This window comes from Nyctibius grandis, chromosome W (assembly GCF_013368605.1).
Source record: "Nyctibius grandis isolate bNycGra1 chromosome W, bNycGra1.pri, whole genome shotgun sequence".
NCBI lineage: Eukaryota > Metazoa > Chordata > Aves > Nyctibiiformes > Nyctibiidae > Nyctibius > Nyctibius grandis.
This window is the reverse complement of record NC_090694.1, coordinates 9,955,669-9,983,135: the sequence shown is the minus strand read 5'-3', so window position 1 is coordinate 9,983,135 and position 27,467 is coordinate 9,955,669. Positions and strand designations below refer to the sequence as shown.

General features: G+C 46.7%; 1 protein-coding gene and 1 non-coding gene across 2 annotated transcripts in view; one reads left to right on the top strand and one right to left on the bottom strand.

The window, feature by feature from the left end:
* Window positions 1-9,720: 9,720 nt before the first annotated feature.
* LOC137675761 (growth hormone receptor-like) overlaps window positions 9,721-27,467 on the top strand; it is a 210,493-nt gene continuing 192,746 nt past the window's right edge. Inside the window, exons 1-2 of the mRNA XM_068421976.1 lie at window positions 9,721-9,967; window positions 10,166-10,326. The gene's annotated coding sequence lies outside the window, so the exon portion shown is untranslated. The remainder of the gene's footprint in view (window positions 9,968-10,165; window positions 10,327-27,467) is intronic.
* On the bottom strand, window positions 20,887-21,050 carry LOC137675805 (U1 spliceosomal RNA). Its single transcript, XR_011050011.1, has one exon. It is a non-coding gene; the product is annotated as a U1 spliceosomal RNA (small nuclear RNA).

The following is a 27,467-nucleotide window of genomic DNA, read 5'->3' as shown; positions in this document are numbered from 1 at the left end:
CGGATACAACATCCCGAGCCCAGGTTCTCCAGTAAGATTCCCCTGCAACTCCTGAGATGCAAAGCAAAAGCAAGCTAATCATGAGCGCATTGTTCAAAGCTTTTGTTTCACTCAGCAACGGTCGCCGTTCCTCATCTTTCTTGGCGCCCCGCCGCTTTACCAGACTCTCTGTACTGTCATGACTCCTCACGTCTGAAGGTCGAGGCTGGTGCTGTTTCGGCTTCCCCCACAGGTACTCCTGCAAAACATAAAGCTCGGACAGCGTACATATTACTTCGGGTTAGGATTTTGTTTTAAATCAGGGCGCAAACAGCGTGTAGGGACCCACTGTATAACATCATCCCGTTTGATGGCGGCATACCCCCTCCCGTGATGTAGCAGCTCCCAACCTGTTTCCCACTCCGCTGTCCCAGGGAACCGAACCTTGACTGGGGGGCCCACTTCTGGCACCCCTGGACCCCAATGTCGCTCAATTGGGGCACGCTCTTGGTCTCCCCGGGCAAAATGATTTAAAGAATAAAGAGCGCGATGTAAAATGTGAGATTGGGAGTTGACAGGAATTATGTCTGGGAATCCTTCCCCCTCCCCAAGAATCTTAATTCTGTGTTTTAGCGTCTGATTAGCGCGCTCTACAATGGCCTGCCCGGTAGAATTATACGGAATGCCGTGTTTGAGCGTGATACCCCACCGCTGACACCACTGACGTGTGGTATGAGCAATAAAACAGGGGCCATTATCAGTTTTGATCTCGACAGGTAGGCCTAGCCAAGCAATTGCAAGATTCCAATGTAGCTGAATGGAGCGTGCTGTTTGTTTCCGATGCGGGGTGGCCACAATCATCATACTGTAAGTGTCCACGCGCCTCTATATTAGTTCTGATTGGCTTATGCTAAAAAGCTATATCTTGCAGGTGCAGCATTCTTTCTTATTTTTCAACTTCCCCCATAGCTTGTTGGTCTCATAGCCAAGGCCCTTGTTCTGTATTATGATTGGCTAGTTCATCACCACCCCATTACCACCCCCTGGACATGCCTGGACATAGCTCGTTCAGTACCTCGTTCCCACCATTGTCCCCTGGGAACCCCACAAATCCCCCTTTTTGTTTTTGAACGAGCTATGTCCTATCTCGTCCTTTTTGTCTTTGTTTCTTATTCAAACCCGGTTCCCTGTGTCTCGCAGAGCCCAGTCAGAGAATCCCAGCCTTGGTTACCCATAAATCCTGCTCTCTGTTGTTGTGCCAAAAAGGCTGTATTGACCATTCGTTGCACAGTTTTCTGCAAACATGCAAACAAACAGGGTAACACAAGTAGGATAATGCCTATTATAAACATTCCCATAAGCAGACTCTATCTACAAAACATGCAGTTTACTTCAGAACATACTGTTATTCTCTATTATTCTAGCTGAAAGGAAAATTACTGACAGGAAAGCTGATTCTGTTTAAAGGTAACACAGAGCAGGCCTTTTAGAGCCTACTCTGAGGCCTACTCTTGCTAAACCGTTGCTAAACCATCCGGTATCAATTTCCCCCTTTGGAAGTAGTTAGGTTTATTATCTCACTACTTCCATATACTATTCTCAATGATTGTCTTAACACAACCCACGCAGATCCCTATGATAACTATAATCACAACTACATAAACTATTCCCTCTAATAATGTGGCTAACCATCTTTTTACAGAATGTTAGGGATTGGAAGGGACCTCGAAAGATCATCTAGTCCAATCCCCCTGCCGGGGCAGGATTGCCTAGACCATATCACACAGGAACGCGTCCAGGCGGGTTTTGAATGTCTCCAGAGAAGGAGACTCCACAACCTCTCTGGGCAGCCTGTTCCAGTGTTCAGTCACCCTCACCGTAAAGAAGTTTTTCCTCATATTTAAGTGGAACCTCCTGTGTTCCAGCTTGCACCCATTGCCCCTTGTCCTGTCAAGGGATGTCACTGAGAAGAGCCTGGCTTAGAGACAATCCACCGTACTCCTGCGCCTGTAGAGACAGAAGCATAACCTCGACCCATTAGTAATAGTTCCCCTGGTCCCAACCATTCGTTAGTGCCTGGTTCCCTATACCACACTTTGCCTTTGTTTTTCACATAGCTTGCTCCCTGTCAAACTGCCTCCCAATGTATTACAATTGGGGGTCTCTCCTTATCTCCTGCTAAAGTTAAATGGTTAAGTACATAAACAGCTTTTGCAAGTCTCTCAGAAGGTTCAGTCACCTCTCCCCCTTTTTGTTTTTGCAGAAGCTGTTTCAATGTACTATGAGCACGTTCCACAATCGCCTGACCCGTAGGCGAATGAGGAATCCTGGTGACATGTGTAATACCCCATAGTGGACAAAATTGACGAAAAATCTGTGAACAGTATGCTGGTCCATTATCAGTCTTAAGTTGTTGTTTTAGGATGAAAAGGTGGAAAAACCCATTCTATGATTTGCTGTTTAATGTCCGGCACCTGTACAGTCATTGCAGTAGAATTTGTAAGGTCAGAAACCAAAGAGTCCACTCGAGCATTGCCTTCTGCAATAAACCCAGGCAAATTAGTATGATTTCTTACATGTAAAACATAAAACAATGCAGTTCGGATTTGAATTTCTTGCCACAGAGCTCGCAGCAATTCAAAAACACACTGATTACATATATGCTCTATAACAGATCTATCCAATTGCTTTACAATGCCAGCTACATATGCTGAATCAGTAATCAAATTAAAGGGAATGGGAAAATTCTGAAATACTTCTAATACAGCTCGTAATTCTACCACCTGAGGTGAACCCTTTTGTTGTACTACCATAGATTCCCCCTTGCCATCAGAATACCAGACAAGGCCCGCCTTGCCTGTGTTCCCAGATCCATCCGTAAAAATGGTAATTCCATCCACAGGAGTGTCTGCGCACCACACTCCTGTGGCAATTGGAAGTTCCACACTCAATTTTATAACAGGATGGGAGGGCAAGTGGTAAACAACCTGTCCTGAGAAATTCTCCATGGCTGTTTGCAAAGCAAAGCTATTAGCCATACACCACTCAAAATATTGAGCTGCAATAGGAACGGTTAGTGATGCAGGGATCTCTGGCCACAAGCTCCCGACATCGCATCCGTCCTTTGATGAATAATCTGTGCCAATAGCTCTGTAACGAATCTGATCATTCTGAATTCCATTGACCAATTATTGCATACGGAATTTGCCTATCAAACAAAGTGATAATTTGTATTTCCTGATTCAAATTAATACGATGTACAAATTTGGAATGTAGCCTGCTTTCTATTTCTGTAATCAGTTGCTGTATCTCTGAAGTAGTGTGTCGTGGCGCTGTTAAAGTTGTGTCCCCTGCTAACAATTGGAATAGAGACTGCAATTGTGACGACGTAAGCCCCAAGTACGGCCGCAGCCATAACTTGAGCCTTATGTTCCACAGTACCCACTTTTGCACATGCCTTTATCATAGCATTCAAATCTGTTTTTCCAGGTAAAGCTTCAATGATCTTTTGACAATCAGCATTAGCATTATCCCTGTTTGCCACAGGTCCAAGGCTTGGCAGCCACACAGGTTAACCCTGCGTGGAAACACCAGTCCTACGCTCCCTGCGGTTTGGGCTGCGAGTTAACTGCTTAGGCCTGGAACTGGTTGGGAAGATTCATTTGTGTCAGCACACGGTTCCCCCCCGTGTTCTTTCTCCAGTTTCCCTGCACTCTGCAGCTGGTTGTTATCAGCTGACCTTGAGCATTATACTGAGACCTGCACAGCTTCACAAAATGCCCTAGCTTCCCACAGCAATGACACATCAAAACAGAGTTATCTCTCCCACTCAGCTTCAACTTCTTAAGGCAGTTTTTCTTAAAGTGACCTTCCTGTTCGCATGTATAACAACGATGAACTACCTTAACTGCCGCCGCAAAAGTTTTTGCTAAATGCTCCATCTGAAATGTGGTGGTTCCTACTTTCTCACAAGCATCCATTAGCTCAGTTAAGGTGGGGTTGCAATTTGCCATCCCTGCAACAACTTTTCTGCAGTCCTCACCTGTGTTGTCCTTCGCTAACTGTAGTGGCAATGCTTTTACAATTTTCCAATCTAACAGTTGCCAAATATTTCTTCCCTCAGGACCCGCACCCACAATCACCGGATATGCTTGTGGAATTATAACTCCTTCTAATAACGCATTTCGAATGACCCCTTTCCATTTCACTCCTCCCTCACCTCCCCCCCCTTCCCCTGTATACACGGGCGGACGCTGACCCTCTCCCTCACCTCCCACATTACCAGATGGATGCAAACCTCCCCCCCCGCCCTGATCTAAAGGTGGAGTAGGGAGTTGTAAAGGAGGTTGAGGTGGCCCTAATACTTGTCCCGAACACAGAGGGGGGTTTTGGGGGAGACATAGTCACGTGTCCCGAGGCGTTGGCTGAACGATGCTGCTGCAATTCCGTCTTTAATTCTTCCAGTCGTCTACCAAGCTCTGTCATGTCAAGTTCATGTCCATTTTGTGATGGTAACAGTCCTTTAAGTCCTTGTGACTCTGGTACTGCTGATTCCGTAAATGGCTAATCCGGTAAAGGTGGGTACAAAGCAGGTTTACCCTCCTTCTTGTCCTCCTGCTCAGCCTCATCCGTAGAGAGGTCAATGAGAGGAGGGGGTTTCGGAGTCTCCTGTTCAGCGTCTGAATCAATTAGTTCAAATCGAGTTCGTGTTTTAGGGCGCACTACCGGTTCTGATGGATCTGTATCTATTTTTCTCGCTCCCCTCTCCTCGGCTTTTTTCGGAGCCGTCCATACCGACGGCGATAAAGGAGCTGCCACGGGTACAGCCACTGGGGCCGTGGGAGGTGTTGGTCCCGCAAACAGTGAGGGGGTAGTAGATGTCTGCGGTCCTAAAGCCATAAAAGCTGTATGTGTGACTTCTCTCTCTGCTTTTATTCCTTTTAACGCTTCGCTAACCAGCCTCCATGTAGTAGACAATTTAAAGGCTTCCTTATCACCACTTGACACCGCATCCCAGAGAGAGTCACCAATCTTCTCCCATAAAGGCACTTCAAAGACATCATTAAAGGTTGTAAAATGTCCTTTATCTTTTGCCCAAAACAGTAACTGCTTTAACGCAGCTTCGTCATATTTAATTCCTCTCTCAGAGAGTATATGTTGGAGGAGTTTCACCACTGCCACTTCTGTCTTGGTCAGGGTAGACCCCATGTAAACACGCCCGAGCCGCATCCCATGTCGCCCAGTCCTCCCGCGCAGCCCGTAGCAGCCACAAGATAACTCCCCATGTTTTTAATTCTTTAGCAGAACCCGCTGCCATAGCTCGCTCAGCGAGCTTCATTGAGCACCGCTCCCAGGTATTCGGCTGTAAACAATCAGCCGGTCCTGCCACCGCCCCCCCCTTTAACGAGGCGGTCCACACACTGGGCTACGTCTTTCGATTTCACAGAAATCTTAAATTCCCCGCCCAGTAACGAAATCACCTTTATCAAGGTTTCCATGGTTCGCGAACCCACTCCGACCGTCCGCGGCCCGCCAGCCCAGCAATCACGTCGGGGTCACCATTTGTTGCCGCTTGTCTGCGGCAAGCTCCGTTCGGTTGCTGGCTGGCCTGAGGCTATCCGCACCCCAGGGCCATTGAGCACTGACACCAATGTGAGGATGCAACAAATGGCGTTTATTTAACTGCGCAACAGCCTTATATAGTCGTCTTGTCCCGTACGAGCTCACACGATACTTGCACATCCTGCTCCTTTCGCCACGCCTACCTTCCGTTACAGCCCGAGATTTTCCGGTCGTCGTACCCTAATCTACCTACAAGCCATTTCAATTGTCTGGGGAGGGTAACCACCACCCCGTTATCTATTTCAGGTCATGCTTCTGGCAGAGCCAATGTAGCCAGGAAAGTGACCACGGGGGGGTCCAGCGCTCAGTACTGGACCATCCTGGAATACGGGGAGTCACCATCGTGGCCTCCCCAGTCCCTGACTTTTTTTTGCTGGTCATGGCATGGCTGTTCCTGGATCCTGCTGACTACACCAAATGTGTGGGTCAGCACAGGCAGGACGCAGGAACAACCACAAAACCAGGGATGAAATGCAAAGAGTAAATTTATTCTTGGTACCTCTCCAACCAGGGGATCTCCGAAGCAGCACCTGGGAAGAGGCACACAAGTGGGGACGCAGGCACCACAGAGCTCGGTCCATGCTGGAGGATCGTTGAACCTGCTGGTTTTGCCTGTTTATCAGGGATTCATGCAGGCATAGTTTACCACTGTGCTTTGATCTTCTCCATAGCAGGGCAGGAATCTCAAGCATGTTCAATAGGGCGCCTCTAAATCTATCATAGGCCTATGTTATCTAAACACAGATGTTCTACTTGTCAAGCACACAAAGATAAACAACAATTAGTATGATATATGTGTTTTTTGACACCCCAGCTGCAGGTCACTTGAGCGTGTTTATAATCCTTCTCGCCAATCTTCCCTTATTAACCCACATTTCCTTATGAAAACGACAATGTTACTCTGGGGTTTCATTTTCATTCTTCAACTAGCCCAAGAAATTTAAATCTCCTGCTTTATACATTGTGACCTTGGTCAAATTCATGTTTGATGCCTTTTGCATGGTAACACTAGTGTTTTAGCTTAAGGTGAATTTGAGTACCCAAATAATCAAACATGGTCTTTGCTCGAGCTTCTGCAATTTCCTTTCCACCTAAATCTGACAGACAAAGGAATTTGGAGCAGAGAGGGGGAATATGCAGCAAAAGTCACAGAAAACTGCTCATAAAATGTGGGTAGACAATGAGTGCATGCTCTGAGCAATAAAATGCAAAATACTTTGAAAAGTGAACCAGTTAGGCCTCTAACATGTTGGAATTTAGGAAGCTAAGCACAGAAAAGCAATCCAAGAAAGCCTTGTTTAATGTGCTTAAACCTTTGAGACACTTTAGACACTAGCATTTTAGGCAGAAGCTTCACTGGACAGATAAACTTGTGCTATCGACAGAAGAAAATGGAGGACAATGTAGACACATAGGTGTAGGAAGTGGTCTCAGGGTCTGAATTCCAGTTTTGCAGTATGTGCCTGGTCACACAGAGACTATGTGAGAGACTACCGAGAGACTACCAAGAGACCTCACAGAGAGACTACCGAGCCTTGTACAGCCCATGGACTATTACCCGCTGCTGCTGTTTCACGTGGGAACCAGTGATACAGCCAAGAGCAGTCCAAGGCATATCAAGGAGGACTACAGAGCCCTGGGAGCAGTGGTAAAGGACTCTGGGGCCCAGGTAGTTTTCTCATCAATCCTCCTGGTCAAAGGGAAGGGGACTAAAAGGGACAGTTGAATTAGGCAAATCAACACATGGCTACAGGACTGGTGCCACAGCCAGGGGTTTGGCTACTTAGACCACGGGACTGGCTTTGAGAAACCTGGTCTTCTGGCAGCTGACGGGGTCCATCTGTCAGAGAAGGGGAAGAGTGTCTTGGGTCATAGGCTTGCCAAGCTGGTAAAGAGGGCTTTAAACTAAAGTTGCCAAGGGAGGGGGACCTCAGTCCATCCCAATTCAGCCAGTCCGATGCCAGGGCCAGCAACAGGTGCCCAGAGACTGGAGAAGGATGGCAGGTCGGCAGGAGAGCGCCGCAAGAGCAGCGAAAAGGAATTTCAGGCAGTAAGTCAGCTTCGTCGGGGGCCCAACTGAAATGCCTCTATGTAAATGCACGGAGCATGAGGAACAAACAAGAGGAGCTAGAGACGTGCGCATACCTTCAAGGCTATGACCTTATTGGCATCACAGAGACATGGTGGGATGGCTCTGATGACTGGAGCATTGGAATGGAGGGATACAGGCTTTTTAGGAAGGACAGGCAGGGGAGACGAGGAGGAGGTGTTACGCTCTATGTCAATGACCAGTTTGAGTGCATGGAGCTCTGCCTGGGAATGGAGGAGGAGTCGAGCGAGGGCTTATGGGTCAGGATTAAAGGGAGTGCGGGGATGGGAGACATTATATTGGGTGTGTGCTACAGGCCACCTGACCAGGAAGACCGAGCAGATGAGGCCCTCTACAGACAGATAGATGTAGCCTCACATTCACAAGCCCTGGTCCTCAGTGGGTACTTGAACCACCCCAATATCTGTTGGAAGGACAACACAGCTGGGCATGGGCAATCTAGGAGGTTCCTGGAATGCGTGGATGACAATGCCCCCGTTGGTCTGGCACTCACGGGAGTGGGCAGAGAGCCAGCCTGGAGTGACAGCCTGGCTGAGGGCTGATCACTTGCTGTTTGCAGTTCAATCTTTGAGGCACATCAGCTCCCTGAAGCCAAGCAGCACCCAGTCACACAGCTCCTGGTGCAAGAACAAGGGAAGGGCAGCACCAATTCGAGCAGCGAAAGGTGCCAGGAACTGCACTGTCCCCAGCCACTGTAACCCAACAACTTCCATGTGGTGGCACCAGCATTCATGTTCATTGAACCACAGCAGGGAACTCAGGTGAGCTACAATTCTCTTCTATTCTGGGTTAATTTCAGAAGGGGCTCTGCATCATGGCTTACCAAAATAGCTTACCAAATGATTGTGAAACTCTTGCAATGCTGGCTTGTGTGGCTCTTGTCCCACCTCTGTTGTACAAGGAAGCCAGATGCTGAGCCAGTATGGGGGAGGCCACTGTAAAGGCCTTAAAGATCAGTATGTCACTGCTGAAGTCTCCTTTGTGCATGTAGGTACTTTGTCAACATAAATTATACCTAAATAAAATAAACTGATGGCACTATGCTCATTTTGACTGTTTTCTATCCTAAGGTGTTTCTCAAAAGAAAAATCTGTATTATTATAAGAAAAGTCCAAGCAGTTGTTCTCCCTTTTCCTGTAGCTCATGTTTATGCTTGCACTACTTAGCCCTGTGTGTGCTCTGCTGTCGTTATATTTGTCACAGCGGTCAAATAAAAACAGGAGACAGAATGATAATTTCAAGCAGGCAGCAAAGCAAGAGCAAAAGCAAAAGAGCGCCTGTGTTTATTTTACTCCATTTTTTATATCATCCCTCCTCTAGCTGGCTAGCTTTATGATTGGTTGCACTCGCTATTCACGCGCCCGACCGCAAGCGCTGATTGGCCATCACACACTGGCCACGAGTCCATAGTTGGCAGCTGGAATATCACTCCGTATCTTGTTTTTCTCACATCCTGTTTTCTTGCTAAATTCCTTCAAGGTCAGGGCCGCCAGCAGCCCAGTCCAATCCCACACTCTGCCAGACACCTGGTCGAAGAAGGTGCCCAGGCACATCATTGCACTTTCAGCCGTTCAAAACTACTTTGTTTCTACCTGTCAGCCGCACACGCAGCACGTTGACACCCACTTCACTCTAAAATCGAATTTACCATCTTCCTGAAAACAAACCCGGGCGCCAGCCCTGCCCTTACCGACACAGGCCGGGGCCGGGTGCTCGGGCCCTCGCCCCCCACCAGCGAGCCGCTCCGCCAAGGACGGTCCGCGGAAGAGCGGCGCCGCGAGGATGCCTCCGCAGCCGCTCCGTGGACCTGCCAGGGGAGCGGCGTAACTTTTCCGCGCAGACCTCCCCCTCCGCGGCCTCCGGGAGGGAACGTCTCCCTCCCGCTCCCACCCACCGGCAGGGAGATGCGCTGCAGTAGCCGCCGCCTTCCCCTAGGTGGAGCCCCGCAGCGCAGTGAAATTGACACGCACCAGCTGGGGCTCCCGGGCAGCCAGTGGCGCTCCCGGGAACGCGTGGAGCTGTCCCCGTCCGCCTGGCCTTCCCGCCCCGAGGCGGCTGCCACCCCCCCGACAGACACGTTCACCCGGCGCGCTATCGGCCCTGCTCACTGTCCCCCTCATCTCCACGGCTGACGGCCAGGGAGCTGCCGAGCGGGGCGTGGCGGCTATCAGAGGAAGAGGAGGAAGAGGCGGCGGCCGCTGAGCGCCACGCGCCCCGGTGGGCAGGGCAGGAGTGGAGGGGGCCGCGGCGAACGAAGTGAGTGTTTCGAAGGCGGGGCTCAGCGGGTTGCCCGCAGTGGGGGAGCGGAGGTGGAGTGCGTGTGCGGGGAGGGGCGGCAGCCTGCGTTCCCCGGCTGTCCCCCGCCCCGGCCTGGCCTCCCCGCCCTGTGGGAGAGGGTGTGGTGGGGAGGGATGCAGGTTCGCTCGCCATTTTCGGTCGTTACTGTCTCAGCAGTTGGGGCCGGCCCGGCGGAGGGAGCGCGATGCCCGACAGCACCGCCGCGGCGGCCCCTCGCTGAGGCGCTCCGATGGTGCCGGCGCTCGCCGGGGTGGGCGGCGCCCGCCGCTGCCGCCTGCAGCGCCGCCGAAACTTGGGGGAAGTTTCTGAGAGACTCGGTGAGTACTGGGCGGCGGCTTTGCGTCTCTTCCCCGGCGGCCGCGTCCCGCGTGAGGCGGGTGCGGGGCGGCTTCCTCGCCCCCAGCCCCGGCGAGCCGGGATCTGTCTCCTCTCGGGCTTCGCCTCCCGCCCACCTGGCTTTCGCGTGGTAGTGGCCCGGGGAACGGCCATCGCTGCCGCGGCGCGGGGCAGAGCGGCGGTGTCGGTAGCGTCGCCCCTCCGGGAGCGGGAGCGCCCGACGTGTCCCGCTGGCATGGCCGCGGACCCGCGGTATGGACGGCTAGCAGGGTGCGGGCGTGGGGGTGAAAAGGTTTGTGACCCCGTGTGCTGTGGGTGATGAAAGGAGATGACGGGGGAGCCTTTTTCGCACACACATAGGAATTTATGTCAGTGTTATCTTGAGAATGAATTGGTGCAGTGGGCTTTCCTTTATCGCATGACTGCAAATGTTGTTTGAATTTGTACTGAATGCTTATTAAATTATGTTTGTGCAAGAACCATGTTATGACCCTACTTTATAATTTATAATTGTTTTGAGTGATGCCTGGTGTTATAGATTGTGGGGATAAAACGGAAGAGCCAATCTCCGTTGCTCACAAGAAAATTTATTAGCAAGCGATAAATGAGCAAAACAGCGCTGGGCGACGGAGGGAGTCACAGCTCCGCCTGCGGCTCGCGCCGAATCATACGGGAAACATCAATTTATTAGACAAAGCATACATATTCATTAATAAAGCATACATATTCATTAGGATGAGTAAGGGTTATTACAATTAGTTCTGGGAATGGGTGTGATTATTTTCAGGAACTCATTATCGTAAGTCTCTTCCCTCTTATCTATGCATCTGCCGTTTGTTGGTCCCGCTGATATTTCCTTATCTAATTACAAGCTTAGCACATGTTACTCTAAACCTACTATCCTACATAACAGGAGGTTCATCCTGGATCCAAGAACACACCCCTGCTACACGAATCATCCCACACGTATCCAATGTGCACACATGTGCTCGGCAGTGCACACCCGTGCACGCGGGCGCCCAGTGTGGTGGTTGCCATCCGCCTCCCGGTGGTCGCTGGGATGAAGGCCGAAGTCTTCCTCAGGTGTCCTCTAGGTGATCTGGGTCCTGTACACGCGCTGTGGGAGTATCTCTATACATTCGTCATTAGTCAAACAAATAAGTCAGCAGTTGTTTCTGTATATGGCATTAGTCAGCAAGCAAGTGAGCAGATGTTTACTTATCAGGATGTTTGCGGTTTCTCTTAGCTAAGTTACAGTGAAGCCCCCTACACCCACATACAATTTTATGAACAAAGTTAACCCGTTCATTACACCTGGTATACTGTTTTCATCCCCAAAAGCTTGAACTGTTTGTGAGATTACTTGTAGCTTTGTGATGCTATCCATCATTTTTGAGAAGTCGTGGCAGTCTGGTGAATTTCCCACTGACTGGAAAAGGGGAAACATAACCCTCATTTTCAAGAAGGGAAAAAAGGAAGACCTGGGGAACGACAGGCCAGTCAGTCTCACCTCTGTGCCTGGCAAGATCATGGAGCAGATCCTCCTGGGAACTATGCTAAGGCACATGGAAAATAAGGAGGTGATTGGTGACAGCCAACATGGCTTCACTAAGGGGAAATCATGCCTGACAAATTTGGTGGCCTTCTATGACAGGGTTACAGTGTTGGTGGCTAAAGGAAGAGCGACTGATGTCATCTACCTGGACTTGTGCAGAGCATTTGACACTGTTCCACATGACATCCTTGTCTCTAAATTGAAGAGACATGGACTTGATGGATGGACACTCGGTAGGTAAGGAATTGGCTGGATGGTCGCACTCAAAGAGCTACGGTCAATGGCTCGATGTCCAAGTGGAGACCAGTGACAAGTGGCGTTCCTCAGGGGTTGGTATTGGGACTGGTCCTGTTTAACATCTTTGTCGGCGACGTGGACAGTGGGATTGAGTGTGCCCTCTGCAAGTTTGCCAAGGACACCAAGCTGTGTGGTGTGATCGACATGCTGGAAGGAAGGGATGCCATGAAGAGGGACCTTGACAGGCTTGGGAGGTGGGGCTGTGCGAACTGCATGAAGTTCAACAAGGCCAAGTGTAAGGTCCTGCATGTGGGTTGGGGCAATCCCAAGCACAAATACAGGGTGGATGGAGAATGGATTGAGAGCATCCCTGAGGAGAAGGACTTGGGGGTGGTGGTTGATGAGAAGCTCAACATGAGCCAGCAATGTGCACTTGCAGCCCAGAAAGCCAGCCATATCCTAGGCTGCATCAAAAGAAGTGTGGCCAGCAGGTCAAGGGAGGTGATTCTCCCTCTCTGCTCTGCTCTTGTGAGACCCCACCTGGAGAGGGAATTTTACAAGGACATGTAGTGATAGGACAAGTGGTAATGGTTTTAAGCTGAAAGAGGGTAGATTTAGATTAGATATTAGGAAGAAATTCTTTCCTGTGAGGGTGGTGAGACACTGGAACAGGTTGCCCAGAGAAGTTGTGGATGCCCCCTCCCTGGAAGTGTTCAAGGCCAGGTTGGATGGGGCTTTGAGCAACCTGATCTAGTGGAAAGGTGTCCCTGCCTGTGGCAGGGGGGGGTGGAACTAGATGATCTTTAAGGTCCCTTCCAACCCAAACCGTTTTATGATTCTATGAATATGAGCCAGCAGTGTGCCCAGGTGGCCAAGAAGGCCAATAGCATCCTGGCTTGTATCAGAAAAATTGTGGCCAGCAGGACTAGGGAAGTGATCGTCCCCCTGTACTCGGCACTGGTGAGGCTGCACCTTGAATACTGTGTTTAGTTTTGGGCCCCTCACTAAAAGACATTGAGGTGCTATGAATCATAGAATCGTTTTGGTTGGAAAGGACCTTTAAGATCATCAAGTGCAACCATTAACCTAGCACTGCCAAATCCACCACTAAACCATGTCCCTAAGCACCACATCTACTCGTCTTTTAAATACCTTCAGAGATGGTGGCTTAACCACTTCCCTGGGCAGCCTGTTCCAATGCTTGACAACCCTTTCAGTGAAGAAATTTTTCCTGATATCCAGTCTAAACTTCCCCTGGCTCAACTTGAGGCCGTTTCCTCTTGTTTGACCACTTGTTACTTGGGAAAAGAGACCAACACCTGCCTTGTTACAGCCTCCTTTCAGGTAGTTGTAGAGAGTGATAAGGTCTCCCCTGAGCCTCCTTTTCTCCAGAATAAACAACCCCAGTTCCCTCAGCTGCTCCTCATAAGACTTGTGCTCTAGACCCTTCACCAGCTTCTTTGCCCTTCTTTGGACTCTCTCCAGCACCTCAATGTCTTTCTTGTAGTGAGGGGGTGAACGATGATGCTTTCAAAACCATCCTGGTAACTCCTTTCTGAAGAGTGACACGGGAATGGGACCTTACTGGACTATAGGCAGGGAACTTTCTGCAGACAGTGTTACAAACTTTGGATGTATTTTATGTAGTGTTAGTATTTCTGGCCATTGTTTGGCTCAAAGACCTATCCATGGATGTTAAATGTTGTCTGCTCTTCCCTTTATTACTAGCAAGTCACTGTGTGAAACACAGTCCTTTAATTGTAATAAATTTAAGAAAATGTTGAAACTGTAAAGATATGCCATGTGTGCCATTAGAAATAATTATCATGGGATCCAGAAGACCCACAACAGTGTTGTTTCATCTCCAGTTATTAATACAGTCAGGCATTGAGAAGTTGTGAAGGAAATTCAAAACTATCTCTCCAAGTTTTGTCAAGATTACTTAGCAGAATCAATTGTTGCCAGATGCTGATGCTGAATGAGAGAGAACGGCAGCCACCACTGGGGGGATTAGTCTGAAATTACTCAGTCAGTTTTCAGTCCAGTTGTTCTAGGGGTTTATTAATACTCTATGGACTACCCTACAGTTTGAATGACAAGCAAGCAGGTAGAAATGATATTTATGAGTAAAGTGTTTCTTGCCTGTTAGCTCTGGGAATGCATACAGCATCTTTTATTTGTGAGTTTAATGTAGCTGTGAAAAAGGGATTGTAGCATAGATTGGAGTAAAAGATTTGGTCTGCATTTCTCAAGCAGCAGCTCCTGGAAGAGATATGCAGCTTGTGGCTAGGAACAGGGCCATATCCCTGGCCATGACTGCATATGAGGCTCTGCAGTGAGCTTAAAAAGACCTCAGCCAGATGTGAGCATTCAGAAGACGTTAAGAGCACTGTGCTCATGGCACTGGTTTCCAACCCATAGCAGAACCATTATAGTCGTTCTGTTATTTTTGTTTTGTTTTGGGTTTTTTTTGGGGGAGTTGGGTTTTTTGGGGTTTTTTGTTTTTTCTTTAAACAGGGGAATACCTGGTTAGTGTTTGGGTATTGTTTTGAATGTGTTGTGCTCTTAGTTTTTATGCAGTCTTGGAATTAATAAGAGGCAAGGTGCTGCTTGTGTTTCAAGGATAGTGTATCCAACCCAAGATTCCAGGGAATCTAAAACCAGACTATTCCTTTTCTTCAAGCCATTCTTTGGCAGTAGCATGAGCTGAAAGTTTTACATGAATTAAAGATTCATGGTGGAGCATGAAGTCAGGCCATTAAAGTTATCTTACTCTTGATCAGACCCCCTTGAGCAGTTCGTTAATAAAGAAGTGAAAATCCAGCACTATACTGCCTAAATATATTAAATTGCTTCAATGGTAGGTGCTGCTGGGAGGAATCTAGCATCCTTTCTGGAGTCTGGTTTGTTGATTATTGTATGACCCAGTCAGCAGCAAGCTGTCTTGTGAGGCACAAGGACAATAGTATCCTGCACAGCTACTTTGCTAAGTAGCACTGTATTGAAATACAGTGCCAGCATTGTTTGGGACAGATATGTATTGGATAACCTATTGCTGCCAAATTGCAAGATAAAAAGAACTTTTTGGGTTTTCCATCATAAAACTTTCCTGCATTGTTCATCAGCAAGCTGAGCCTGAGGAACTCTGCTTCTGGTAAGATTTAAGGGAGAGTTTCTAGTCAAGGTGTCAATAGGTGTGTCCTGTTGCTCACTAACAAATCTGCTTATTTTGAAGTTTTCCATGCCGTACTAGAAATCTAGGCATTTGCTCAAAATTCAGCATACCTTCAGAAAATTCAGATTGCGGTGTCAAATTTATTAAAAAGTTATTTTCATAAATCCAGAAAAACTTAACCAAATGATGCCAGTAGGTACCCTCTTAGATAATCTTAATTTCTAACTCGGGTCTCTGCCACGTGATGACCTATCTGCAGGAAACAAGCACTTCTTCATCAATCTCAAAATGGCTAAAAGCGCTCTCTTTAGCAAAAATGGGAATCTGGCAGGCCCTAAGTGCAAACCAGTCTCTTTGTAGAGAATTACCTGCAGGCCCTCTGATATGTGGGTTCTTCCTCTGCAAAGTTAATGTAGGCACCTGGTGTAGTTAGTCTGATCATCTTTCTTCTGTTTGAATTTCTCTGTCTGAACTCTTCCTGAAAAGTAGATTGGCACATGTTCTCTTATTTTTTTCAAATTGGTCATGCCAGCTATGCATAAAAGAACTGGAGCAAAAGCATTCCATATCTGTTGTTAAGTGTTTTATTTTCCAGACTAAAACCTGAATACTTGCAGCTCATGTGTCATTATATACTTGTCATTCCTAATTACTTTCTGGCATGTTCTTGGGTGTTTTGTAGACAAGAAAATTTTTTTTTTTTTTTAAACACATGGCTGAAATGCCTCCATAACTAGGCTAAAAAAATATATTTGAGTTCTGTGAGGTGGAAAACTATTGTGAGAAATAAATGTGTGGACATATTAACTTGTTCCTTTCCGAAGGAGTAACTTGCTTCGTCTCTTATTATCAGTAACCACTTTGTCCTGAACAAATGAGACTGTTACACTCATTAAGGTGGAAATTAGTCATCAAGCATATTTGGTTATTTTCAGGGCATTTAAGTGTGTGATTTTTCCCTGCGGGTATTCTATATACTGCGGCATGTTTTATCAAAGGAAAATGTAGTGTTTGCATACCACATTTTATACACACAAATTCATAAATGCACATGTACACAGAAGCAGATTTATAGTTCTGACCCTTGAGATATGCTATCAGCAAGCTACAATAACTGTCCTGAAGCTGGTGGTAAATAGAAACTGCATCAATGAAAAACAGAGAGTTTCTCAGCTGGCATTCCTTTTGCTTCATGGGATTTTATTCTCTCTTGACTGTCAATTGACAACTTGACTACCCTGACAATGTGCTGAATTATAAGAAGCCTATTTCTCAAAAGAGCTGCAGTTCCTGAATTGGAAGTTAAATCTTCAGTTACTATGCTTAAGAGTGACATAGCTTTGTGGAGTATATGTCAATACACAGTCTGCTTAGGATAGATTCAAATGTGAAATACATCCAAAAGCTGTGGCCAGAAATTAAACACAAATATATTTTACGCAAGATTCATTCATTCAGGAGACTCTCTTTTCTCTGCCATGGGGGCTGTAATGTATGCTGTGGTGTACAGTGCCTGAGCTGCTTCCCTGGTTGGGAGCAGTTTCATGCTTGGATCAAGCTGAGCCAAGAGTCTTCCCACTCCAAGAAAGGGGGTTGTGTCCTCTCTCTCATATGGGTTCCTAGTTCCCCCTCTTTGTCAGTGTCAGCACAAATCATCGTGCAAATATTAGGTGAAGCAATTTGCATTTGAATCAATGGACTCATCTATAACTGAGTAAAAAGACAGCAGCAACAAAGACTACTTTCATGCAAATCATTAAGCTGATACAACTTGTCCCACAACTGCCTGGTAGCAGGAGAAGTTGGGAGCCCAAGGCAGTGGACTTCCTTGTCATCAGGAAGGGCTAGTCAGCTCCTTTTGGCAGCAGCCCACAGCCAGATTGGTTTTGGTCAGGCACAAAGGCTGCTTTTCAATAGCCCCCACGTACCAGATGCTGCCAGCCTTATTGCAGGGCTAGGGCTAGAGGCAGCCTTGGAGCATCTGGAGCCCCATGCACCAGGCAAAGGGGGGCATTGGGATCTGCTCTCAGTCACCTGCAAGGTGGCCCAAGTTCATTGTGTGACCCAAAGGCTCATGCATCCAGGGACAAGGAATTTGAGAGCTCTACAGCCAGGGCATTGCAATCAAAGACAAACCTTAGTCAAGCAGGGATGGGCAGGATTTAGCTGTAGCAGCAGATGGAAAATGTGACCTAATGGTGGCTGGTCTGTCTGGGTGATATTGTAAGTTTGTTATTCTTCTATTTTGAAGCTGCTGAATAGTACTCACATGATGTAATATTAAGTATCTGCATTAAATACCTGAATTATTTGCCTTCTCTAAAGACTCTACTGACTACGTGTAGTGGTTTGACCTGGGCTGGATGCTAGGTGCCCACCAAAGCTGCTCTATCACTCCCCTCCTCAGCTGAACAGGGGAGAGAAAATATAACGAAAGGCTCGTGGGTGGAGATAAGGACAGGGAGAGATCACTCAGCAATTACTGTCATGGGCTGTTGTGGTTTAGGCCCAGCTGGCAACTAAGCACCATGCAGCTGCTCGCTCCCCATCCCACTGGGGAAGGGGGGGGGAGAATGGGAAGAAAAAGGTAAAACTCGTGGGTTGAGATAAGGACAGTTTAACAGGAGAGAAGAAATAACAATAATATTAATAAAAGAATATACAAAGCGAGTGATGCACAATGCAATTGCTCACCACCCAGAACCTGATGCCCAGCCTGTTCCCGAGCCACAATCCCACCTTCCTCCAGCAAACTCCACCAGTTTATATACTGAGCATGACATCATATGGTATCAAATATCCCCTTGGCTAGTTCGGGTCAGCTATATCCTGTCTGCGTCCCCTCCCAGTTTCTTGTGAAAATTAACTCTATCCCAGCTGAACCCAGGACATGGGCAAAACCAGACTCAACTTGGGGAAATTAGTTTAATTTATGACTAAACAAATCAGAGTAGGATAAGGAGAAATAAAAACTAAATCTTAACACTGTCCCCACACCCCTCCCTTCTTCCCGAGCTTAACTTTACTCACGAATTCTCTACCTTCTTCCCCCAAGTGGCGCAGGGGTACGGGGAATGGGGATTGCGATCAGTTCATCACACATTGTCTCTGCTGCTCCTTCCTCCTCAGGGGGAGGACTCCTCACACTCTTCCCCTGCTCCAGCATGGGGTCCCTCCCACAGGAGACAGTCCTTCACGAACTTCTCCAATGTGAGTCCTTCCCATGGGCTGCAGTTCTTCACGAACTGCTCCAGTGTGGGTCCCTTCCATGGGGTGCAGTCCTTCAGGAACAGACTGCTCCAGTGTGGGTCCCCCACTGGGTCGCAAGTCCTGCCAACAAACCTGCTCCAGCGTGGGCTCCTCTTTCTCCATGGGTCCTGCTAGGAGCCTGCTCCAGTGTGGGCTTCCTGTGGGATCATAGTCTCCTTCAGGCATCCACCTGCTCTGGTGTGGGGTCCTCCACGGTCTGCAGGTGGATATCTGCTCCACTGTGGTCCTCCATGGGCTGCAGGGGCACAGCCTGCCTCACCACAGTCTTCACTGTGGGCTGCAGGGGAATCTCTGCTCTGGTGCCTGGAGCACCTCCTCCCCCTCCTTCTTCACTGACCTTGGTGTCTGCAGAGTTGTTTCTCTCACATATTCTCGCTTCTCTCTCCAGCTGCAGTGCGTGTTTTTTTTCCCCTTCTTAAATATGTTATCACAGAGGCACTACCACCATCACTGATTGGCTCAGCCTTGGCCAGCAGCGGGTCCGTCTTGGAGCCATCTGGCATTGGCTGTATTGAACATGGGGGAAGCTTCTGGCATCTTCTCACAGAAGCCACCCCTGTAGCCCCCTTGCTACCAAAACCTGCCATGCAAACCCAATACACTATGATAAATCTCAGACCTTAATTCAGCCACCTCAGTTTAGTGCCTGCTCTTCGATGGTATGTGCAGAATTTCCCCAATATGCACTGTCTGCTATGATAAACAGGAGCAAAGACTCTTGCCTCAGGTGACAATAATTTATTACTAATACAGTGCTATAGCCATAGTTTGCAATTCAGTCAACTATGCTAAACAAAAATGAAGATACGTGCTCTGGAGAACTGTCAGGCTGCATTCAGGAATGGCAGGATAATTTACAGTGCCAAATAAAACAAATACAGTCGCATGTGGCTGTGCTGCGTGCTGATTACTTGTGCTTTTAATAAGTTTTTTTTTTTTTTTTCCCATATGCCTGCTGAAAACTGACACTCACTGGTATTAATTGCTTCTTTATGTCTTGCTAAAATCATAGAATCATAGAATAGTTTGGGTTTGAAGGGACTTTTAAAGGTCATCTAGTCCAATCCCCCTGCAATGAGAAGGGACATCTTCAACTAGATCAGGTTGCTCAGAGCCCCGTCCAGCCTGACCTTGAATGTTTCCAGGGATGGGGCATCTACCGCCTCTCTTGAGCTGTTGACCACTACGCTCTGGATGCAACCATCCAATCAGTTCCTCATCCACCAAACAGTCCACCCATCAAATCCATATCTCGCCAATTTAGAGAGAAGGATGTTGTGGGGGACCGTGTCAAAGGCCTTACAGAAGTCCAGATAGATGACATCTGTAGCTCTTCCCTTGTCCACTGATGTAGTCACTCCATCATAGAAGGCCATTAGGTTGGTCAGGCAAGACTTGCTCTTGGTGAAGCCATGCTGGCTTTCTCGAATCACCTCCCTGTCCTCCATGTGCCTTAGCATAGCTTCTAGGAGGATCTGTTCCATGATCTTCCCAGGCACAGAGGTGGGGCTGACAGGTTGGTAGTTCCCAGGGTCCTCCTTTCTGCCCTTTTTAAAAATGGGTGCAATGTTTCCCCTTTTCCAGTCAGCAGGGACTTCACCTTACTGCCATGACTTTTCAAATATCATGGAGAGTGGCTTGGCAACTGCATCAGCCAATTCCCTCAGGACTCTGGGATGCATCTTGTCAGGTCCCATAGACTTATGTATGTTCAGGTTCCTCAGGTGGTCTCAAACCTGATCTTCTCTTACAGTGGGAGAGACTTTGCTCCCCCAGTCCCTGCCTTGCGGTCCATCCACTTGAGAGGTGTGGGAAGAGAGATTGCCAGTGAAGACTGAGGCAAAAAAGTTGTTGAGTACCTCAGCCTTCTCCTTGTCCCTTGTTACCAGTTTGCCAGTCGTGTTCATCAGTGGGGGTATACACCACCAATCAACAAACCTTGAGCATACAAAGTAAGAACAGCCTGAATGGCTACATACACCCCAGAAAACTAGTGTTTCAATCATAACCTCCACGATCTCCCTATTTGTAGTTGAATTCATGGGAGGTTCTGTGAGTAATATTTTACAATTTTTTGTGTCAATATTAAGTTTTTCTGATCCAAACATGTAATCCCAGAGGTGCTTCATATCATCCCAGTTCTGAGCTATGCCATTCTCCATTGGATAATTCACTTCCAGCACTGAGCGTAATTCACTTGCTTCATCACCAACCATGCGATCCTTGATTTCAATGTTTCCCACTTTAGCAGTTGATCTTATAATGGGTCTTCCAACCAAAGCTGGAAAAATGTGCTCTGGAAAATTTGAGCCTGTATAGCCACATTTCACAAGCACCACGAATTATGCAGTCGAGTTTCCCGCATTTGGGGAAATCACAGGGGTCAGCACACTTGGAGTGCAGGGGATGAGCCTCGCCCTGGGAAAACCACCTGCCTGATCATGGTGTCTCCTCTGCCAGGTAAGTATTGACTGTAGGAAAATATTTTTCTGAAATCTCAGGTTTTAAGGGAATTTTGAATATAGCTTGATGAGATATGACAGTGAAGGAATCCTTGAATATTTAATTTAGAGTTAAGATAATTAGTCTCTTCTGTGCAATGAAGTATGTAAGCTGTTCATTATAAGCTTGCTTCTGACACTGGATGAAATAAAGTAGTAATTTTTCTGGAAAAACAAAGTTTTCAAGAAACCAAGCCAGTTTATAATTTTGGGTTGAATTAGACTAATAGTTTCATCTCTTATGAGTTATATAGTCCCAGCTACTTTTAAATGCTGGACTGGCTAAACACATTTAAAAAAAGAAAAAAATCAGATCTTCAGTCTGAAGCATGATTTTAATGAGTTGAAAACAGCTAAACAAAAGTAATTTAAAATAAATTCAAATAATAAGTTCAAATATTTTCAAGTGTATTCAAATAAATGAAAATACATTTTATTTTGTATTGCATAAAATGTTATGGATTGGCTAGAAATAAAAATTTCAGTCCTCCATTAAAATTATATATCAGTATGAATGGAACCAGCTGAATTTTTTTCATCACACCAAAAGGATCTGTTATTGAACTGGTTTTTGCTGTTAGGCTAACTGCTATCAGTTTTCTTTTATAGAGAAGCCAATGTTTTTATGATGTTCATGAAGATGTTAAAATGCCTTTAAACAGATACCATTTTACTAACTTAATATTTACTAATGCCAGGTATTGATTGTGCAAGATAATAATCTCGGATAAGGATTACGATAGACATAATGCTACTGCTGATGATACCATGGTAGGCACTGAATGGACAAACCTCCCTGTCCTTGAAGAGTTTGCAGTGTGGATAGGAAAGCTGTCACCCCTCATGTGGATGGGACAGCAGAGCCCCGGAGTACTACTGAGTGAGCTTCACAAGTTCTGCGGAGGTTCTGCAGCACTGCAGGGTCGATTTGGTTTTCTTAATTACCTAGTTGGAAAGTTATTAAAAAAAACCCCTCTTCACCACAGTTGGTGCTGTGTTACCATGGCAGCCATGGAGAACCACCAAACTCTGCTTTCTCTGCAACAGCCCCTCCAGGCTGCGAGGCTTTGTGCTTCCCTTCCTCCCTTCTCCCTCCCTCCTGCTCCCCCATATGTCTCACGTGTCTTCTTGTCACTGTTTAAAGCTGGGCCGGCTATTAAACCTGCGGCAGACGCTCTGTTAACCCTCCCCCCCCACCCGAAGGGAAAGGGAAAAGGGAGAGACTTACAGGTTGGAAAGTTAAAACAGTTTTAATAAACTATAATAATGAAAAAGAGTATAATAATAATATTGGAATAATCAAATATATACAAATATATACAAAACCAAGATCGAGCTCCCCCGATGTCGGCCACGTCACCACCGGCACTGCAGGGCAGGCTCTGGGAAGGCCCAGGCTGGGCCCAGCGATGGTCGAGAGCTGGGTTCAGGGATGCACGGATCGGGATCGGGGGCAGCAGGAAAACGGACAGAGTCTTCCCTGGACACTGGCCAAAGGCTCAAGCCGCAGAAGCAGCCCGAAGCAGCAGAAGCAGCCCAAGCAGGCAGAGCCCTCCCAAAACAGCAGAAGGAAGAAGGGGCCGAGACCCTCGTGATCCCCCCGCTTTATACTGAGAATGACGTGTATGGGATGGAATACCTTCGTTGGTCAATTTTGGGTCACCTGCCCTGTCCGCTCCTCCCTGCAGGTGCGACCCCCCTTCGGCTCTTCACTCATAAGCAGTGAGGAATTTAGCAGTGACCTTGGTTTCTCTAAGAATAAGTACAGCAAGAGCCTTTCTACATAACATCCCTACCGGTGCCTCAGTGATAACTATAAACTTTGAGTGTTATCAGTCCTAGAAGCAGACACTGTCTGCAAAACATGCAGTTACTTTCAGAAAGTGCAGTTACTTAGAAGAGACTTAGCTGAAAGTAAAAATCACTGAAAGGAAAATTGGCCTGGTTTAGGCCAAACCAGGACACTTCTCTAAGCCAAATGCCACTCTTTAAACCTTTCTCAGTTGGTTAGGTTTTCTGAACTTCATATCTTTATTGCTCTCTTCTGCACATTCTTTGGTTTGTCAACAACCTTGGAAAGGAGAAGCAGCCCAAAAGGGAATGTGGTGTTCAGTAGCATTCGGGAGTGGGGCAACTAATCTCCTGTCCTGCGTGTGCTGCTCCCGTTAATGCATTACAGAATTCCTGGTGCCTTTAAGACAATGGCATTGTGTTGTTGGCTCACATTCAGTTTGTGGTTTACTCCAAACTCCTCTTCCATTATAGGGCTTCTCCCCCCTAACTGCTGGCTAGTGGTAGAATATGACACTCTGACATTTAATCTTATAATAAAGCAATGAGAAAACTGTCATGAATCATGGGAATTCCCTTGATATAATCACTTATACCCCTGTGATTTAGCAGGTGTTACTCTTTTTTTGTTTTGTTTTTTGTTTTGTTTAAACATTGCACAAAATAAATGTGTGTTAGAAGAAGCTTCAGACTGAAAAATGCTTTAGTGAAATACACAAAATCCATCTTTGTTTCCATGTTAGGGGTGGGCATAACGTGTTTTGCTGTGGATCTGGACAGGTCCCATGGCTGCGTTAGTGTGACATTGGTGCCCCGCTGCTGGCACTGTCCTATATCAGAGCAAATGCTCAAAGTCCTGTTTGGTTTGTGGTCAGTAAGGATCCCAGTGCTGCTTTTTTTCATGGATTAAGGTGATAACTGTGGTGGCCAAACTAAGTTTCTGACAGTATAGTAGTTTCCCCTTTGGCTTTAGCTGCTACTTATAAAACTTTGCAAATAAAACTCCTGAACTGGCAGGCTAGTTTTCTTCAGCTAGAGGGTAAGCCTTTCTAAGAGCTTTTGTTCTCCCTGAGGTTTATTGCAAAATGAAAACGTTCTCTTTGTCTCTGGCATCAGCTCAGGTTTGTAAACTTTGTTAACCAAAGAAATACTGAGTTCATATTCCAAAATACTTGGAATCTAGTTGTTGACTTTTGGGTACACAGGGCTGTTGCTCTCACTCAGTACAGTTTTGCCCTTAAACTTCTGGATGATCCCTGTACACATTTTCTTGTTTATTCCCTTTTCTGTCAGAGGGCTCTTTCCTGGAAAATCAAACGTGGACACAGTTTCCAAATTGTGCTGAGGGTGTTCTTTCTCTTTTGCTGTAAGAGCGCTTGGTGGGACGGATAGTGGACATTTTGCACATTACTGATTTTTTGGCACTGTGGATGGGAATATTTGAATTACCAGAGACGATGAATGGATGAGGTGCATACCTAGAGAGGGAGATTGGCAGGTAGGATGTGGGTGTGGGGTTCAGCTGGAAGTTTCTGCCTGTAGGGCAAGTGGGAAGGGGTGGTAGCTGGGAGGGGCTGCAGCAGGCAATACTTGCCAGTAGTGATCTTCTGACCTTCACCCACTCTCCTTAGCACAACTTGCCCCCCTGTCTTCCAGCCCGTCTCCTTCCCTTGGACATCACAGCTTCTTTCTTCCTCTAAAGTTGACCTTGGCTGCACATGTGCCGAAAGGTGAGCTCCCATTGAACAGCCTGCTTCTTTGTCTTGACTGGATTCCCAATTCAGGTGCTGGATTATTTTATCTTTTAATTGTTATTTTCTTGGTTTTGGGGGGATGGGAAGGACAGAAGGCAGTGCCAGATTATAAGGACTGATTTACAGAGACTTTGAAGGTGGAGCTGTTCAGTATTGAGGAATAATGTTTTCTTTGTACAACATTAATCACTTTGCATTCCATTTTCACTGTAACAGCTGATATAATTACTCCACACCATGGGCTACTTAGATGAGTACTGTATATTCAAGTGAACTTTTTAAACTGCTAAATGAATCATACAGAAAAAGTTAATGCTATTTATATTTAGTTAAACATTTGCAAACTAGGCAGGAGGGAAGAGTGTACACAAAAGCAATGTTGCCCTTTATGTTCAAGCTAATTAAGGGAAGCCTGGTGTCTTTTTGAGAGATGATGAGTATGAGCTTCTGCTACAGTCAGTTGATTGTAATAAAGGGGTTGATTTTTAAAAAGGACACTGTCCACTTGAATATTGTGAAATTCAGTAATGTTAAAAAAATGCCTGATGGGGGTATAGCCTCCCTTTTCTGATTGGTCCTGCTTATTTCTTGATAATGTTATCTTCAGAGGGTTTGGGGAAGGGGCTGGAAAGAGATGAATGCATATGGTAAGATTCATTCTGTCTGTTTTACCCCATGTACGCCTCCATGTCTATTTAGCAACTTGCTAGAGATTTGATCTTACAAATGATGCTATAAAATGCCTGAAAGCATTTCATTTTTAAAGAGGTGCAGCATGCCTTTATCTTGCTGTTAATGAAAGTTTATAGCCTTCCTTGTTGCCTACAGAATTTCAAAAATGTGAATCCTAAAGGCTGAGGCCCCAGAAGAAATAAGAAAGCTCATTTTTAAAGCACAGTTTTAAGCCAACCTCATGAATGTTGAATACCTGTGGTAAGCTTGGCAAATCGAGTAATTTCTTAATACAGTCCTGTCACGGTTTAAAGCTGGGCTGGCTATTAAACCTGCAGCAGACGCTCTCTGTTAACCCTCCCCCCCCACCCGAAGGGAAAGGGAAAGGGAAAAGGGAGAGAGACTTACGGGTTGGAAAGTTAAAACAGTTTTAATAAACCTATAATAATGAAAAAGAGTATAATAATAATATTGGAATAATCAAATATATACAAATATATATACAAAACCAAGATCGAGCTCCCCCGATGTCGGCAACGTCACCACCGGCACTGCAGGGCAGGCTTCGGGAAGGCCCAGGCTGGGCCTAGCGACGGTCGAGAGCTGGATTCAGGGATGCACAGATCAGGATCGGGGGCAGCAGGAAAACAGTCGGAGTCCTCCTTGGACACCGGCCATAGCAGAAAGAGCAAGAGAGCAAGAGCGAGACCCTCGTGATCCCCCCGCTTTATACCGAGAATGACGTGTATGGGATGGAATACCCTCGTTGGTCAATTTTGGGTCACCTGCCCTGTCTGCTCCCCCCTGCAGCTGCGACCCCCCTTCAGCTCTTCACTCATAAGCAGTGAGGAATTCAGCAGTGACCTTGGTTTCTCTAAGACTAAGTACAGCAAGAGCCTTACTGCACAACATCCCTACCGGTGCCTCAGCGATAACTACAAACTTCGAGCGTTATCAGTCCTGGAAGCAGACACTGTCTGCAAAACATGCAGTTAGTTTCAGAAAGTGCAGTTACTTAGAGGAGACTTAGCTGAAAGTAAAAATCACTGAAAAGAAAATCGGCCTGGTTTAGGCCAAACCAGGACATTCCACCCCTTATTCCATACCATTCACGTCATACTCAGATCACCACTAACTTTTCATTTTAAAATATATACAGATAACATTAGTTTATGATTCATCTCTATACAAAAAAAAAAAAAGTTCATCAAGTTCATTTAGTTCAGGATTGTGGGTTTCCATCTGGCTAGGAGTCTCTCAGGGCAGGAGACATGGTATGAGCTTTGTCACAGTTTGTGCCCACGGGTTGCAGGTTAAAGATGTCAGTCTCGAGGAGGTTACTGGACGCCACTTGCAGCTAGCTCCATTCCCATCACCACTGCTTCAACCTGAAAGACACTTATGAACACTGTTAGTATTATGCAGCAATTAACATCATGCAGTTCAGAATTAAGTATTCTCACCCAAGATCAGATCACCTTCAGGGACACATCGGACTTCACCATCCTGCAGCATCACCCACCAAGTACATCCAGGTCCTTGAGCAAAAGCAATCCCATGAATGGGTTTACCTTTGCCTGTAGCAGGAAGAACCCAGACAGTTTTTCCCAACAGATTCCTTTCATGCACCACAGGGACTTTATCCCCTTCTACTGTATGTAAAAGGTCTGACTGAGCAGGGCCAGCTCGGTTGATAGATCCTCTGGTGTTAACTAGCCAGGTAGCTTGTGCCAAATGCTTATCCCAGTTTTTAAAGGTTCCACCCCCCATTGCTTTCAGGGTAGTTTTCAACAGCCCATTATACCGTTCAATTTTCCCAGATGCTGGTGCATGATAGGGGATGTGATATACCCACTCGATGCCATGCTCTTTGGCCCAGTTATCTATGAGACTGTTTTTGAAATGAGTCCCATTGTCCGACTCAATTCTCTCTGGTGTGCTGTGTCGCCACAAGATTTGCTTTTCAAGGCCCAGAATAGTGTTCCGGGCAGTGGCATGGGGCACAGAGTATGTTTCCAGCCATCCGGTGGTCGCCTCCACCATGGTAAGCACATAACGTTTACCCTGGCGGGTTTGAGGGAGTGTGATGTAGTCAATTTGCCAGGCCTCCCCATATTTATATTTCAACCACCGCCCCCCATACCACAAAGGTTTTAACCGTTTGGCT